The sequence below is a fragment of the Phytophthora infestans genome, genomic scaffold, assembly GCF_000142945.1.
Source record: "Phytophthora infestans T30-4 supercont1.198 genomic scaffold, whole genome shotgun sequence".
In the NCBI taxonomy this organism is placed as follows: domain Eukaryota; phylum Oomycota; class Peronosporomycetes; order Peronosporales; family Peronosporaceae; genus Phytophthora; species Phytophthora infestans.
Genome location: NW_003303561.1, coordinates 62,836 through 74,951, shown reverse-complemented (window position 1 = coordinate 74,951; position 12,116 = coordinate 62,836).

Genomic DNA, 12,116 nt, shown 5'->3' with positions numbered 1-12,116 from the left:
CTTGAGACGGGACGTCATCCGCCGAGCGTATTCGAAAAAGAACGCGTCCCCGACAGAGATCAGGCCACCGATGGCTGCAAGAAGGTCTTCGTAGCTCGAACATTCGCCAGATGCCGAGGGAAGCGCTGCACTTGCCCCAAAGTCGGATGCAAAGTTGGCATTGGACGAGCCCCGTTGAAGGCGCTCCAACTCTGAATGAGGTCGGAAATGCAGGATGGTGAGGCCGCGACTACCGAGACGGGCACTGTAGAGGGCCATCAACACAGCAGGCGTTGATTCGAAGCGGACCGCATCGTGCTCACGAAGCCTAAGAACAAAAGACATTGGAGTGGTGTACGCACCTTCAGGAGACGACATGATCTTGTACAGCCGATGAGCAGCTAGCTGGTGAGCCTGGGGCGGGTAGTACTCCCCTTTGACCCTTGTGCGCGGCACGGGGAAGCTGGAGCAGCGCAGGTGGCAAACTTCCCGATCGGGCATGTCCTCCGTGTTTCCCAGAGGAGGAAGTGTCCAGGTCGACGTTGCGTCCGTCAGCGTAGGCGGCGGTACGGTACACATTTCAGGGTGTAAGTCCTGAGGCGGCTGGTTGGAGCCAGAAGAAATCGTGTCCTGACCGGGTTGTAGTCACTGCTGTAAGTCCATCACCATTCGGAATAGCCAGTCAACCTTGCTGTCGAGGGACTCCCCAGCCGGTCGGGAGGAGGCTGAGGGCGGAGACATCGCTGGTAGTGGCGGTTCCGCGTGATCAAGCCCGTCAAGAAACTCGTCAAGCCGGAACGACGCCGTTTGAGGCCGTGGTACAAGGCTCTCAGCAGATTGGCGGGCAGTACCACCTGTGATGGACGTCGACGTAGACGGTCTGGCCTGGCGCGACGGTGGAGGTGGCGCGAGACTTTCACTCGTGTACACGATGGACCGTCGTGGCGCTGACGGCGGGCGCCTGGTCGTGGGTATAGCAGAGGATGTGGTGCCTACGGGTGCAGAAGGAACAGCAGCCAGGGTTCCGCTAGTGCTGGCGGTAGCCATTTCGGCCTCCGAGCTGCACGCGGTGGCCAGAGGACGATGCGTTTCGGTCGGTGCCGGTGGTGCAGACTTGCGCTTCGGCTTCTTCGATGCTTCACTCGGTACAAGGCCAGGTGCAGCAGCAAGTGCACGTTTTGCCTTCCTCTTACCGGCAGCACCAGATTTCCGCGTGGCAATGCGTGCACTTAGGCGTTGTGGTGGCGAGGCAAGAGGAACGTCATCGTCCCCGTCAACGATGATGACGGTTCCATCAGGAGCTGAGCGCTGGGCTCCCTCGGCCGGAGCTGGAGCCGGGGATGGCGTCGGATGGCCACCGCTGAGGTTGGCAGACAGCATGGCATCCAGCGGTTCGTCTTGAGTCCCACTATCGTCAGGTTGCGGTAGTGGCATCGACGATGCGAGGAATGAGCGAGCTCCCGATGAGTCAGCGTCGGGCTGCGTTAAGACAACGCGAGGAGAGTTGGGGGCGGACGAGGCCGCACGAGGAGAGCTTGGGGCGGACGAGGTCATACTGATGACTAGGTCGAAGAACTTGGACGAACTGTAGCTTTGGTCTTGAGCAGAGAAACCGAAACTGAGTGGTGCTGGAGTCCGCACTACCTTCACGGGATAGGCATACACAAAACCTTGGCTTGAGCTGCGCTGACTTGTTAACTCCCTCTGCCTCCGAAACCTCTATTCCTGTTACCACAAATGCCAATTTTCAGAGTTCATTATTAATCTCAGTTGTGGTTGATATCTTGTACTCACTATTGGGCTTGCTTTGTAACGGGGTAAGAGATACCGTTACTAGCTTACACTGTAATGCGGACGAAGCTCGCAATAGTAAAACCAAGTCTTAGGTTTGTGTCAAATTCAACTCTGATTTATTTAGGACCAGGGCGGCTACCCCTGGCCTCGTGTGAACCACTCAAACACATGTCTATATCTGATTGGTCAATAAGTGAGTCTGGCTCCTCACTATCAACCAATCAGATGATGACACCTTGGCACACGCTACCCGTGTGCCACTTTACCTACTTATGTTAATAACTAAAGAAATATCTACCTACTTATGTAATTGGAGTTGGGCCCATTACATCACCCTCCTCTTTAAGTTGCGCTTACGCAACATAAGCGCACGGAACACATTTGAAGAAAACTCGAAAACCCAACGGAGCGAAGATGGCCGAGGACAACACGACGCAGTCAACGGACGTTAGCACCAGCGCGGCGCTGGTGACAGCAGCAAGCATCGACACACTAACGGCGGCGGTAACCCAGACAGCCGAGACACCGGCGGAGCCGACAGTCACGAGGATCAGCGCCGGAAGCACGCGGTCGCGCGTGATGGACGACGTCCTGGTTCCCTGGGATCTGTACGACTTGTCAGGAGCGGAGAATCCGGATACGCTCGACACCATGAAGAACCACTTTCGTCGCTTCCGCGCGACGCGGAAGAAATACATAGAAGGCGCTGATCGTGAGGGACTTCGTCGCTCCTGGTGTGCCTTCATCCGGCGATGGAACCGGATGTCGCGTGCTGGAGAAAGCTTTGTCGACTGGTTGACGTATCGCGAGGAGATCCTCGCGGATCATTCGATTGGAGAGCTACGCGTGAAGGTCTGCAACAACGCGTGGGATATGGATCGACTCTGCTTCGTGCACGTGAGAGAGGGATGTGAGTCCTGTGGTACTTCAACCCGTCCGACTCAACGCGAATGGAGGGAACATCTCGCTGAGGGGCCACTCAGCGGAGAGGAGTCGGGATGGATCGGAAAGTACGAGCACACCCTGTCCAGTATGGATCAGGCGGCTAATCGCGGCGGCTCACGCCGACGTTGCACGTGTCGGAGCGCGGCGTCGTTGTCGCCTCCTCGTGCGGGTCGTTCTCGTGGCCGTTCTTGATCTCGTTCACGGTCTCCGCGGGGTGACTCGCGGAATTCTTCTTCTCAAGTAGCATGGTCTCATACTCGTGGACCACGTCCGGAACGTCGCGGAGAAGGTTGGCGCGGGACTCCCACGTATCATGTTCTGGGGGATAACCGAGCCAACGTACCAAGTAGCGGCGCGCGGTCGGAACCGCGCGAGGAGCACGACTACGGACGTTTCGTTGAGCGGTTGAGCTGTGGGGATCTTCATGGTCAACGATACGCTCCACAATCCAGCGCGCGTCACCCACCGAGTCAATTATCGGTGGTGGGCCTTCACGATGATACGGCGTACGCCCTGTACGTTCAGGGCGAGGTGGAGGCAGCTTCGAACCGCGCGTTGGACGCTCAGGTTGGGGCTGAGCGGGCGGAAGATCGTGCCTGGCGGGCTGAGCAGATCGCGTCGGAGCTTCGTCAGTCGAATCGGGAGCTGTTTTTTCGCCTACGGGGATTGGAGACGCATGTGCTTGGCTCTGCCCAGCAGGGAGATCGTCCGCGAGAGCGGGCGCCAGGGGCTGACGGCTTTCTGGCGCGTCAGACTCGTCGGGCTGGTCGCCCGACGCATGCTCCGTCTGCTGGATCGAATCAGGAATCGTCGCAGGGAAGTACCGCTTGAGTCGCCCGACGTAAAACGTCGGGTGGAGTCTAAGTGACGACGGGATGTCCAAGGTGTAGGCGTCGCCCACAGCCTTGGTTACACGAAAAGGACCGATGAAGCGTGGGGCAAGTTTGTTGGCGCCGAGGTTGGTCACGGCGGAAGCGCGGATTCCCTCGGTCGATAGGAGAACGCGATCTCCTATCTTGAATACATTCACGTTCAATCGACCGTGCTTATCAGCTTATTCCTTTTGCTTGCCCACTGCGTTCTGCAGTGCGTCGCGGACGAACCTTGCGATGGATTGCCTTTGCATGACGAATTCCGCAACTGCCGAGCGATCGGCAGGAAGCACCGAGGGTTTAGGTGTATAGTTTGCCGTGGTAACTTCTGCTCACGAATCTTGCGGCCTGGATCGATCAAGTTCTGCGACGTCCATCTCGTTATCGGAGATGCAGTATGCCGAGGAGGCTCGATGGACTGCTTGGACGGAGAACGAGTCAGGGCGCTCGCACTGGCTACACCCGAAGATAACCCTGAAGTCGAGTGCGCCGGCAGGCTTGTTGACACCGGTGAGGCTACCGGTGCGTGCTGAGACACCGGTTCACGTACCGGTGATGACCACGACACGGACACGTTGGCCCTAGAGCTGAGCGCAGCTTCAGCATCCATGTCGACCGAAGGAGGTTCTCCCCCACCAAGGGTGGAGCCGCCAGCATCCGTGGGGTGACCCACGGCGAGAAGTGCCGGAACACGTGGGTGGCGTGCGTTGTTCACGAAGAACGGCGTCATACCCGTCGAGGAGTGCTCGGCGTTGTTGAGTGCGAACTCGGCTAGCGGTAGGAACGAGCTCCAGCTCGTGTACGAAGTTGCATAGCTGCGGAGAACGTCTTCAAGGACGCGGTTGACGCGTTCTGTTTGTCCATCCGTCTCCGGATGTGCCGCAGCTGACATCAGCAATTTGGTTCCCAAGAGCTCGAAGAGGCGTGACCAGAACGCGGATGTAAACCGCGGGTCGCGGTCGGACACGATAGACTCCGGCAGGCCGTGGTGACGAAAAATCACGTCGACGAAGTGGGCCAGCAGGACTCTTCCGCGGTGATTGAGGCCGCCACCGGAACGAGATGGACCATTTTGCTGAAACGATCGACGAACACAAGTACACCCGTGCGCCCGGCTGTATCGGGCGGAAGACCGAAGATGAAGTCCATCGAAATGGAGCGCCAGGCTTCCGTGGCGACCGGAAGAGGGCGCAATGGGGCCTGAGACGTCGAATACGGTTTGACTCGCTGGCAAGCTTCACATGTGCGGCCAATAGAAGTCTCTCGACAGAGCCGCGTACGTCTTCTCGCGACCGAGATGTCCTCCAGTCGGGGCCGTCATGATACTCGTGGATTATGCGCGCACGTAGATCAGCGTCGTTTGGGACAACGACTCGAGGTCCATCGAACCTGTCGATGCTGTACTTGAGCTGATTACCGTCCAGTCGATATCGATCGATCTGATTTCCGCGTGGTCTTGGACAGGGCACTTAGCGTGTCACTACTAGGAGCACGCAGGTGCTTCATGATGGCGCCGTATATAGGGTCATCAGCGTACGCTGTAGCAATCTCGTCGCCCAGCGGGAGCGTGGGCGTGGTCAACGTCAAGTTGATGCCTGACGACACGCAGACCGCACATTCGTCGTCGTCCTCATCAGCGAGCTGATGTCCTAGCGCCTCACGGGGATCGTAGTCCGGACGCCGAGACAGCGCGTCGGCGAGAATGTTATTCTTGCCCGGCTTGTAGTGAACAACGAAGTTGTACTCGGAGAAGAATGACAGCCAACGGGCCATCCGTTGCGACAAGTGAGGGCTCTTCATCGCTGTCCGCAGCGATGCGTGATCAGTGTAAACCGCAAATGACTGTTTACCGAGCAAGAACACTCTGAATTTGATCAGAGCGTACCGCATTGCCAGGAGCTCCTTGTCGTGGACTGGGTAATTCTTCTCGGCTGGCTTCAGTTGGCGCGACTGATAGCTAATAACGCGTTCGTGTTCGTCATCGTCGAACTGCATCAGCGCACAGCCGATGGCAAAATCGCTCGCGTCGCAGACGACGTGGAATGGCTTTGAGTCATCAGCAAGCTTCAGTATCGGCGCAGACGCCAAGCTCTTCTTCATCGAGTCGAATGCAGCTTGGTGGTCCGATTTCCACTCCTAGATCACGTCCTTCTTCAGCAGCGAGGACAGCGGCTGGATCAACCCAGCGTAATTCTTCGTGTACTTGTGCAAGTAATTGGCCATACCAAGCCACTGACGCAACTCAGTGGGGCTTGTCGGCGTTGGCCAAGCACAGATAGACGATACCTTCTCAGGATCCGCGCGTACACCGTTCTTGCTCACGTAGCATCCCAACACCGGAATCTCCGGTGCGCAGAAGACACATTTCTTCAGGTTTGCGTAGAGCTTGTTCTCTCGCATCACCTGGAAGACTTGTCTCAGGTGTTTCAGATGTACGTTCACGGCACTGAGGTTGCCCTCAGCGCGGCTGTGCACGAAGATGTCGTCGAAGTAACTCGGCGCGAAGTCTCGAAGCGGGCGAAGCACATGGGAGACCATGCGATTGAAGGTGGCAGGCGCGTTCTTGAGGCCCTGTGGCATCACGAGCCACTCCCAGAGCATCCCGCTCGGTGTACTTACGGCGGTGAGAGGTACATCAGATGTTCTCATCAGGATCTGATAGAATCCATCGGTCAGGTCGATGGCGCTGTAGATGACGCTGCCAGCCATGGAGTCCAGTACCATGTCCTTCCGAGGGATCGGAGTCTGCGCGGGGATGGTGGCATTATTCAACTTGTTGAATGCGTGAACGATACGCCATCCCCCTGTGGCTTTCTTCACACAGAACGCTGGACTGGAATGGGGAGAGGTACTCTCGCGCACGTGACCCGCCTTTCGGCGGCCCTCGAAGAAGTCATCGATCGCTTTCACTTGATCACGCGGAAGTGGCCATTGTCTGGTAACGCAGTACTTCGTACCTGGCGCGAGGTCGATCTCATGCTGAACTCCACGATCCGACCTGGCGCGAGGTCGATCTCATGCTGAACTCCACGATCCGCCGGTAGCTCGGCGGGGATCTCATCCGGGAAGACGTCGGCGTACTCGCAGGTGGTGTCGTATACGGGATTCGCTGACTCCCGCAAGGCCTCCCAAGACTGCGTTTGGAATCGTTCCTCTCGAGCAGACTTAGGTTCAGCACCTAGCGGACGTGAGCGTACACTGTCCGTTGCGACCGCATTTGCTGCCTCATCCACCGAGACTGCCTCGGTGACCAAACATACTTGCTCGACGTCTCCAGCCTTGAGGTCCCGAAGAAAGTTCTTACAGGACAAGCCTGGAAGGCGTGTGATCGCCGCCGCTTCGCGCGGCGGGCTCGCGATTGCGATGCTGCGCGACCGATTCGGGCCTCCTTCCACGTACTCCAGCGCGCTGACCGATTCCATCGGCGGGCTATCGCTGGTCGTGTAGTCTCGACGAGGTTTAAGACGTCGTCGCTTCGACTTCTTCTTCGACTTCCTCGAGCTTACGCTCGAGTCTGACGCACTGCTACTCGACGATGCATCACCCTCCTCTAGGCGCGGGAGACCGTACTCGACCGGGCCGGGAACACGCGGGAGCCCCTGCTCTACCGCGGCATCGTTTGACGGGAGCCCAATGTGCTCGACCGCCGAATCGTTCGGCGGGAACCTCTGCTCTACCGCCGTCTCGTTGTGTGGGAGCCCCTGCTCGACCACTGTCTCGTGTTGTGGGAGCCCCTGCTCGACCATCATCTCGTGTTGTGGGAGCCCCTGCTCGACCACCGTCTTGTGCTGTGGGAGCCGCTGCTCAACCACCTCATCATCTACCTCGCGAAACCGCGAGGGCTCTTCGTCCAACAACGTAGCACAAGCCATGCAGAGAGGGCCATCGCTCGCTCTGTGCACTGCTTGTGTCGTTGCTGTTTTGTCTACGACTGTGACGTGGGGCCAGTCTCTTGGCGCCACCAAGAGGTGTGTGAAGACCTCGCTCACGTCGAATCCACGTCGACGCTTGACTGATTGGGCCAGCCAGTCAATCTCTGGCTGATATCGCGCAAGCCAAGGGATGCCCAGGATGCAGTCTAACGCGTAGTTCATCTCGATCACCAAGAAGTCGTCCTTGCTACGGAAGCCGTCGAACGTGTACGACAAAGACACGTCACGCCGCGCAACGCGGCGAGCCTTACCATCTGCGAGTTTGACTTGGATCTCGCCCGGACCATTCCGGACGCGGACGTTCTTGGGTAGTACCGACAAACACGATGCGCGAAAGAAGTTGTTGGTCGCTCCTGAGTCAAGGAGCGCGCGCAGTGGTCGCCGGGCACCGGTGACGTGGAGGCTGACAATGATCAGTCTCGAGTCGCCCGGCGTAGTGGTGGCATTGGTGTGTGCTTGGAGCACGGGAGGGCTCGAAGGTTGGGCTGCCACCGGAGGGCCCGGTTCTTCGTTAAAGCCAGTAGGGCGCCCCGCACCTACTGGTCCTGGTCGTTTTTTGAATGAGCGACCGAGGAGTGTTCCGCGTCGACGTGAGAGACGACGGGAGCTGGCGCGCGGCACTCCGCCGCGCGATGACCCTTCTTCCCACAGCGGAAGCAAATGAGGGGGCGATTGCTTCGCCCAGCGCTGCCGCGGGTAGGACCCGCGACGTCGATTGCTCGACGCGTTGATGGCGTCGATCTCCATGGGCTCGGGGGTAGACTCTCGGGCTTCCGCAGGTATGGCTGCGGCGTACGATGCAGCGACCATGTAATCCTCGCGAATCGCGAGTGCAAACGCCTCCTCGAGAGAGGAGGGCTCAGCTCTGGTGAGGCAGTAGCGGGTCATACCCTCGCGCATGCCGAACACAAATACGTGGACTTGCGAGGCCATGTCGATTGGCTTGGTCACGATGCATGACGCCAGATGTCGCGTCTTCTGGACGTAATCACGCATGAACATCTGCCCTTGCCGCAGAGCGAAGAACTCTGCGCGAACGCGAGACTCATCTTGCGGGGGCTCGAACGCGAGGCGCAAGTCGCTCTGGAGAGTTTCCAGAGTCGGGAAAGCCTCGGGGTCGACAACCAGCTTCCCAAGGGCCCATTCTTTGGCCTTTTCGGTTAACCGGGAGAGGAGGAAGTTCATCTTGGCCGATGACGCCTCGATGCGTCGCGAGGCGATAGCGATGTCGATCTCGCGGAACCACCGATTTAGCGGAAGCCGGTTTTCACCGGCGCCAGAATACGTAGACGTCTCCATCTTGACGACGTCATTCTGGGATGGACGCGAGGGAGTTGACACCCGCCGATTCGCATCGGCGAGCTCGCGTTCCATGAACTCTTGTGCTGCAAGACGTTGCTGGTCGGGCGTCGCTGAGCTCAGCAGCGATGCGACGACAGCGTCTCCGGACACCGCCACGAGGCGGTGAAGCGCTTCCCACTCCACGCGAGTAAGATGGGGGAATGCAGCATGCTCCAGGGTCGCCCCGGAGATCTGGACTTGGCTCATCGTAGACTTGGTCGTTGGAAGGACTACGAAGTGCTACCAGGTGTAACGGGGTAAGAGATACCGTTACTAGCTTACACTGTAATGCGGACGAAGCTCGCAATAATAAAACCAAGTCTTAGGTTTGTGTCAAATTCAACTCTGATTTATTTAGGACCAGGGCGGCTACCCCTGGCCTCGTGTATACCACTCAAACACATGTCTATATCTGATTGGTCAATAAGTGAGTCTGGCTCCTCACTTTCACCCAATCAGATGATGACACCTTGGCACACGCTACCCGTGTGCCACTTTACCTACTTATGTAATAACTAAAGAAATATCTACCTACTTATGTAATTGGAGTTGGGCCCATTACATGCTTATGGTGCAGTGGTGATCGCCCTAGCCAATCGCTGCATTGTGAGTTCAAGTCCCGCAGCAGCAGTGCCTCGGGTCCCTCTTAGAGTTAGGTTTGTGATGATGTATGTTCTGTGGAGTGTTCTGTCCCAATAATTGGTCCGTTCGTTGTAAACACTGATGTTCGTACTTAAGAAAAGTTTCACTGTATCTATTTTATAATACCAACAAAAGTACAAATTGGCTGTGGCTCTATATTATGATTCCATGTACTTGTGTCTAAGCCTTCATAATTTCATGATGTTTTTTTAATAATTCTCTCTGCCACTGAGCGTAGATGTGAGATTAATTTCAGGGCTACATAAAATAATAGCAATGAGATTTATTTTACCAAACACTATTTAATGGGAGTTCATTAATACTCTCACCGAGATCAATTACTGTGTGAGATAAAACATTTACTCCACACAAAATATTTTCAATGAGATTCATTACCGTGACCGCTGTACTGAGCCTATTTTTCAGTCGCCCCGATGTGAGGGTCAGCTGCTCCCTGGCAACAGAGCGGCGGTCAGCTATTGTAGCTTGGCAATACTCGCCTCCATGACTGGTTTTCTTGTTGTTGGTCATTTTGGCTTTCACTCGTGTTTGTGTACTGGTCAAGTGCTCTTCAACGACCGCCTCATACTCGTTGTATTTGCTGGAAATGTGGCGAACCGTCTTGATGACGCTTGTGTGGAACGGATTCTCCATGGCGACAGCAAGCTAGGAAATGAATACTTGGGCCTGTAAGTTTATCAAATCGTGAGATCATGACCGATTTTAATTTCTCTGAGACAAACGAACTTCATGTTTGCCAACGGCACGAGGGTGTGCGCACCACTGTAAACACGATACCGGCTTATTTATGTATTTTCTGATCAAGCCATGCAAATTGCATTGCGCGATTTCAACTTCGAGCTTCTGTTCTTGGCTTCTTTTGAAGTGATCATGGCCAACACCACGTTCTGGAAACGTTCATCAACAGTGCTGTAATTGAAGGAACTTGGAATGTTATTTTGAAGCTAAATATATTAGTTGGACGTATTAGACTTCATCTAAAAAGCTAGGGGTTGAGAAAACATGATTTCGCTAAAAGAAGCTATTTCAACTAATCTGCCTAATTTTAGCAGCTGAATTGGGAAACCAGGCATTTAAATTTTTCCTAAAATTTAGATAAAAAAAAAGATTCAGAATAAAACCAGCTACTATTTGGAGCGAAGTGGAACACAGCCTTAGTAACATTGTTCGTGCTCCAAGTATTTAGCGGGTGGCATGGTCATTTGGTAATTGCCTTCATTGCTGAATCTAAGGCCGTGCTTAAAAGCTTCCCGCATCCGTGTTTTCCGTGTACTTGTGTTAAAAAGAGACGGAGCGGTGGATGCGTGCCGTGCGTCGAGAAGATGCTCGATACCTCGAAAATTGTACCTTGCCGAATGTCACGGTAGGGCTCAGAGGGAAGGCAGAAATAGGCAGACGCAGATTAGCTATCGAATGTCTTTAACTCACAATCTCACTCTTGTTTTGGCAATCAAAACCGCAACTAAACTGAGTGCTAGCGGTCACCAAGGTCCTGGGGCTAATGTTTTGTTGCCTTGGAGCTCGGTCACGCGAAACACCAGCAAGATCGCACGCTTGTGTAGATAGATACCCCTATAGCGTCTACAAAGCTTCCCCATCGAACTCAGGAGATCTTACTAAAAGTGAAGGAGAATCTATAGAGTGCCCGTTGCGGAGCACCCGTGCAAGAACAAACTCAAAAGATGTAGTACGTCTTTGCAAGAAATCAGCCATATGCGTTCATAGACGTCTACTTAATTATGGGCTTGTGTGTGGCTGTACGACGCACATTAACTCACGCGAGTTTATGTGAATATGTCAAGCCAGATTTCTCGGAATCGTAGAAGCCATCCAGTTATATTATTCTTGTAGCAACAAACAAACTGATGCACACCATCGAAGGTCCACTTCGTTGCGAACGTGCTTCTGCGGAGGAGGCTGAGGAAGCAATACACTTGTGGACCTGTGAGCATGGTATCAAGAAAGCGCGTCGAAAGAAATGCATTTGGGACTATTTTTTCGAGGCTTTTTGAGTGTGATCGTAGCGAACGATCCAAAAATACACGACACCTGGCAGAAGAAACACTGCAGCGAACAATGCGCGGCTCTAAGAAAATGGGATGGCCCATACGTATAAAGATTGTGGCACTTATTATTCTCAAACCCGTCAGGTCCTTAGAAAATAGTCTACACAAGCGACGGCAGTCAAGAACTCAGCCATCCTCTGTCCATGGATGTTCGTATCCACGTAGCTCGTCATTAACGGGCTGCTCAGAAGCTGCCTCGTACTCATATTTCAACTAGTGAGCTCATAGTAATGCAGACAAAGGCAGGCATCTCAACATCCAAGATTTTTGCCTCAATGATTCTTTCTCAAGAGTCATATTTTGCGATTCCTAAGGACAAACGAAACGCTAAAAATACAATGCGACGCCAGCAGCTTACACGTAAGATTAGTATTGAAGCTTTTTTCGGACTACTGGATCAGCATCGGTTTCGATACGCTTTCAAGACCGACCCGACCACACGACAGCTGCAATATTTAATGTGGGCTCATCCCCATCAAGCACGGGGCTAGATGGATGTTCTGGTGATTGACTTAACTTACAAA